This window comes from Bombus terrestris, unplaced genomic scaffold (genome assembly GCF_910591885.1).
Source record: "Bombus terrestris unplaced genomic scaffold, iyBomTerr1.2, whole genome shotgun sequence".
Lineage (NCBI taxonomy): Eukaryota > Metazoa > Arthropoda > Insecta > Hymenoptera > Apidae > Bombus > Bombus terrestris.
In genome coordinates, this window is record NW_025963552.1 from 5,784,442 (window position 1) to 5,790,557 (window position 6,116).

Genomic DNA, 6,116 nt, shown 5'->3' on the forward strand with positions numbered 1-6,116 from the left:
AAGACGATTGCCAGATGTTGATGCGTCTCCACGGTACATGTTCGGCTAGCCCGAGGACCCGCTATAAATCTTAAGATCTATTTAACGAAAGTCCTTCAAACCGACAAACAGCCCTTGTTCTAACTACGGGAAAATTGGAGAAGTATATTTTTCTCACGAACGACGCGACCCGATGGCGACTTTCTCTTAAGGGCGGCTAGCACCCTTCCCCAACCACCAACATGGAAATTGACCAATTAACAGCAACGTCAATTTTCCCCACTTTCCGAACGGAGACTTTTTTCCACGAATCCGATGATCTTGTGCCCTTAGACATGCCCCATCATAGTTTTCCTCCGCAGCGTCACCGTGACGGAGTTCTACGATCCGTCAATATTTTACGCTTTAACATATAGTTCAACTTAAGCCTTGACGAAAATAATACATTCGCCATCCCGTTGACCGGGGATTCGTTATCGAACCTAAGACCATTGTAATTAGTGTCTAATCACGACGGTTACCTGTCAATTCTGCAATATCCATACATGTACTAATAATCATATTTGTACTAGTAAATATCTTCTCTATTGCATAAAACAATGTCTAATCCAAATGATGACTCGTTACACGCCCCTAACCCCAATCATAATGTAAACCCGTCATATATTTTCCAGCTTGACAATGAATGTCTATATGTCATTGTTGGTCAATCATAAATATTTCCGTTGTTGTTTCTAGTACTATATAAACCAATTATGACCGATTAGTCATTTTGAGGCGGTATATGTTGTCCGTGATAATTGTAGTTGCCGACTGTAGATGTAACTGCTGGGCTACTACAATTATTCTTCTATTTTTGATGCGTGGAAGAAAAATAGGACTACGGGCGTCCGGAATCAAATTCGGGCCCCGAACGTTCGCAACCTAAGGCCCTAACAACTGCGCTACCGTATCCGTTGCTTAGTTAGTGTCCAGTGGCGGTATTTGTTGTCGAGTGCCGCCACAATTTATTATTGTAGTATCGGTAAAAGGATAGGATTAGGATAATTTAGATTTGTAAAATTCTCCTAATACTATTTATTAAGATAAATAAAAATAACAGAGATTAATTAGACAGAGAACGATAAATGTTCAACATGAACTAAACGCAAAAATCATATTCTACTCAAATCACTCTCGCAACTCTATAACTCTAACAACTCGATCTCTCTACAACGCTAGCAACTCTACAACTCTACAACTCTAGTCTTCGGCTTCTGCACTCACACGGTCTCGCTTCTCAACTCATACTGTACGCCTTTTGCATTCGTTCTCGCCGGCGTCTCAACTAACACTGCCTTTAGCATCTCTTTGTCTTTTCCCGTCCTGTCGGACACGTGTCCCGAAACGCCCGTGGCCAGGGTCACACAGGCCCTTTCCACGAAACTATCCACTTGAAAGGACCGACGACACATTGATGTACCCGACGATGCCGCGGCTCTCGCGACATTGTTTACGGTTCGGCCGATATCTTAGGCCTTTTGTTCACGATATTACATTATAATGCGGCATATCCTGTTTTTTATTTGTTAGTTTACCTCCCTTGTATTCAACTTTACCTCCTTTGTTTCAAGCTAAATTTATTTCGAATAACCTTAACCTTGATTTAGTTATAATTAACTTCTTGTGTATTCATATTTGCGACGATATGAACTATCTACCATGTACCACGTGTAATGTATTTCTTTTTATTACCCGTTAGGGCGAATTCGCAGATGTTTATCTACACCTAGCTTTATGGTTCATCATAATATTGATCAACTAATTTCTCAGAGTGAGTACCAAATTTATTTACTGATTTCTACATAGATTAGTTTACTATGATACTATAATCCTACCATACTTTATTATACGTTAACTACAGCTTTTCTACACCTATCAATTTAGCACCTTTATTAAACATTCTATATTTATTTTATATTATTTTATTTTTTTATCTAGGCCCAGACCACCAATCGCGCCCAATGCTATCGTCCTGGCATTCTACATGATCACAGCTCACTTAAACCTAAATTAACAATGAACAACGATCTCTTAAACTCTCCGCTTCGGCACTTAACACAATAAAATTCACACTGTACACAAAATTAACTTTGATATTAAATAAATATTCGTTTAATTACCCAATGACTATATTATATACACTATCTTTCAGCCTATGACCTACCTTTACCTTATCAGGAGACTCGTAGTTATTCCTTTGTTATAGTTCGTGAGCTGTAATTGCTCTTTACTTCAGTTCCTATTTAGCAAAATCCTAATTTTCTTTCCATTAATTTAGCGAATAGATTAACCAAATAATAATTTGGCTCACTTTAACTTAGATTAAACTCCACTAATCGCTTACTCCTTACTATCCATTCCCTTAGACAATGTTCTCTTCCGCCATTCTTTCACCATAAAAAGGAACTATTCAGCACTACCTCGCTAGTTAACCATAAATACATCTCAAAGACCTTAAGATTAATTCCATCCACGTTATGTTAGGTCTAGACCTAGCAATCAACTATTTCAACTAACCTGTGCTCACGAACGGAAGCTCGTGGTAAACACGGCCGCACATAACGACGTCTCATGTCTAACTGAACCTACCTCAACCTAACCGAATCTTTTTTTGCGCGAGGAGAGGAAACTGCATTACGTATACCCAGTGTTCCGCGTCAACGGGTTATGTGGGACTCGGCAGATGGTAGCGCCATACTATGGCGCCATACGATGGGAGCCAGGGCTATCCCCTGGGCCGTCGTGCAAGTCTGAGGAGATCCAGATCCTCCTCGGCGTGTCGGCCCCTATGACCACCTAGGGTGGCGCAAGGCCCCCTTCGGCGAGGAATCCTACAACAATGTGATGTTCTCACTCTCTTCGGCTCTGTTCGCTCCTTTACGAAAATTACTCCTTCGCAATAGGAGCGGATTGCGATGAACTCTTGTAGTACCCTCACCACCGCTTTCACAACACACCAGAGGTTTGATCATTCGCCAATTGCCACTCGCAGAATACAAGGGGTGCATCCCACGCCGGACAAAACTACAGCGTGTGTTGGGGCATGTCCTGGCAGTTGTGAGAGGTGTTCGTCACCTCTCGTCCGAACTTCTACAAATATTCCCCAAATACTCCATGTCCTGCGAGCACCTGCGCCATCCGGACGGAAACCATCCGCGGGTCCTCCAAACCACCCAATTTGGGAGGACCGATCTAACGGCCCGGTGGCCACAAACCTGACCTTCGCCGAGCAGGTCGTAGCGCCACCCCTCCCACACCCCTCGTACAGCTTCCCGTCGAACGCCTCAGTCCACCTGCCCGGCAGGAGGAGGAAATTCCCGTATGTGCCCACAGTGCCCAAAGTACAGCAAAATGGAAGAAGACGAGAGTGGTTCATTCCGAAATCGAGTACGGACCCAACAATGACATCATCATTGCGGCTGACCAGAGTGCTCCCAGCACTGAGTAAAGTCTGGCGGGGTTTCGAAGATGGCGGCATGCACAGACGACGCGCTCACATCGTTCCATACTCTGAAACCGAAATTATAGAGAAAACAAGGAAAGGCGACAATTCAAATTCATCTTCATTCGACGGGTGCATGTAGCGACGACATTGTTTTGTCCGGAGTTTATTTGTCATTACTTTTCATGCGTCAAGGCTGTGTCAATGCCCCGAGGCAAAACAACAACATGAGTCGCTCTCGATTCGCGTCGTCCTTTAACTCCTGCGCCGCTACAGGTATTTGACCGCTCTATTTATGAGTCTCTCCATCGTCATAGTATTTACCGGATTATTACAAATATAGACAATAGCCATCTTGAAATCTTCACCTTGTTAAAGTAAGTTTTAATTCTTGTTTTAATATTACTACCAATGATACCTATTGCTCAACTAAATCTTTAATGTGAATAGACTACAGAAAATATTTTGATGATTTGTGTATCGCTACACTTTCCTCTTTTAATTCCTTATATATTTCTACTATTTATTTATTTATTTACAAATCTCAATTTAACCATTCTATTAGTTTGAGCCCTATCTATTATTAATTTCTATTAATCCAATATCTATATAACTATATAATATATATGTCGGGTTATCGTTCGGTTCAAGGGCGTGTAACGAATCTTCATTCGGAGTAGCCATCACTGTTGTACAGCAGAGGTTATATGTGCTGGTAAATATGGTTTTTACAGAGCTTGACAAATAACAGCGGTGATTAGACACCCGATATATTAATGACAATGGTAACTCTTTGTTAAACGTAGAATATATTTTGAAGCACAAAGTAACGTATGCTGTGACAGTCGGTATATACCGCACATAAAGACGATGAGAAAACTCTCCAAGGTGATCGCAAGAATAAAAGACTGATGGAAACTTTCCTCTCCTTATGATCAATCCTCGATTGAGGTACGGAGTAATTGCATAGCTCTCCTTAAGAGATATAGTTGTAGTGGCACTCGACAATAAACATTCCAACGGTTTCTGCCTCGTGGTTCGCCACACACAGACCCTATCCTTCGAATAAGATGATTACCAGATGTCGATACTTTTTCACAGTATATTTCCAGATAGCCTAAGCACCCGCTATAAATCTTAGGATTTAATTAGTTAAGGTTCTTCAAACGGACAAATAGTCATTGTCCTATCAGTCCCTAAATTTATCACCTACTACAGGAAGATACGGGAAATCTGCTTTTTTCACGAACGACGCTTCGCGCTAGTAACTTTCTCTCAAGGGCGGCTAGCATCCTTCTTTAACCACCAACATGGAAATTGACCAATTAGCAGCAACATCCGTTTCACTTTCCGAACGAAGGCTTTCCTCGATGAATCCGATGATCTCGCATTCTTAGACACAACACATCATGGTTTTCCTCTGCAGTATCATCTTCACAGAAAGTCAGTCGTTATACTTTTTTTTCACCCTTCACGATCTAAGCTTACATTGCGAAACCAAATTATGTTCTATCAATTTATCTACTATTCTTTAGTTTGTTCATACAGGTAATAATATATTGGGTTGGCCACTAAGTGATTGCGGATTTTGTCATTACCACCTAATGAAAACACCCGCAATCACTTAGTTGCCAATTTAATAATTTAAAGAAATATGTAAGAGATTTGTGATTTGAATTTATAATTATAAAATGCTGTGTACAAGTTCTAATACAAAAATAATAATTGCAAATATTGCAATATGATGCAATATGTTAATGAAAAATGTGTTAATAAGTTCGGATAGTAAGGGATCGCATAAATATTTGACGACAATAAATGTTAGTCCTAACGCGAAAACGATATTACGATATTCCTTTCATAATAATCTTATCGCGTCTCTAGAATTCATAAATCATAAATGTACATATATATATGCATATGATTTGAATTACAGCCAGTTTGAATTATAGATGAGTGGAATAATCACAATTGTCTCAGTGTACTAAGATCTTCACGGTTGATGTGTCAACTTGGTCATTGTTGGTTGTTATCATCGACCACTCAGAAAGTTTACACGTAATACTCCAATAGCCGTGATCGTCTAATGGTTAGGACACTACGTTGTGGCCGTAGTAACCCAGGTTCGAATCCTGGTCACGGCAATGTGCCAATGTACATTGTCACGGTGGAGGTTTATTTTTTTTTTTGTTTATTTAATTTTCTCAAAAGTTTTCTTGGCTAAGTATTAATAAAAATAAAAATTTGCGATTGAATCAGGATTCTCTTTGTTACGTCTCGTGAAAAGGTTCGCGCGACGTCCTTCATTGTCTGACCGTCAAGGTCCAAATATCCTTAGAGAAAATCTCAATAAGCCCAAGGACCCACCATAAACTTTAATCTCTAAAGTCATTGTTCGCACATACGGTTTAAGTCAATCTGTTTTCCCGGAAAGACTTTTTAATCCTGCAAGTATTTTCGGTTTATAGCTGGTACATAAAACAGACCTTAGGTCTATTGTACATTCTTACAAATTACGGAGAAAGCAGGTAGTCACTTAATGGGAAAAACCAAATAGTAGTCTAACGGAAAAGCTGGTTTTTCCCATAAACAATGTCGTCCATGAACCACGTTGGTAGGAGGCTTCTTCCTCCTATGTTCATTCCCAACATTG

The 6,116-nt window shown here is 40.3% G+C and overlaps 1 non-coding gene across 1 annotated transcript; it reads left to right on the top strand.

Moving 5' to 3' along the window:
- Positions 1 to 5,535: 5,535 nt before the first annotated feature.
- On the top strand, positions 5,536 to 5,607 carry TRNAH-GUG. The gene has a single exon. It is a non-coding gene; the product is annotated as a tRNA-His (tRNA).
- The last annotated feature ends 509 nt before the right edge of the window (positions 5,608 to 6,116 follow it).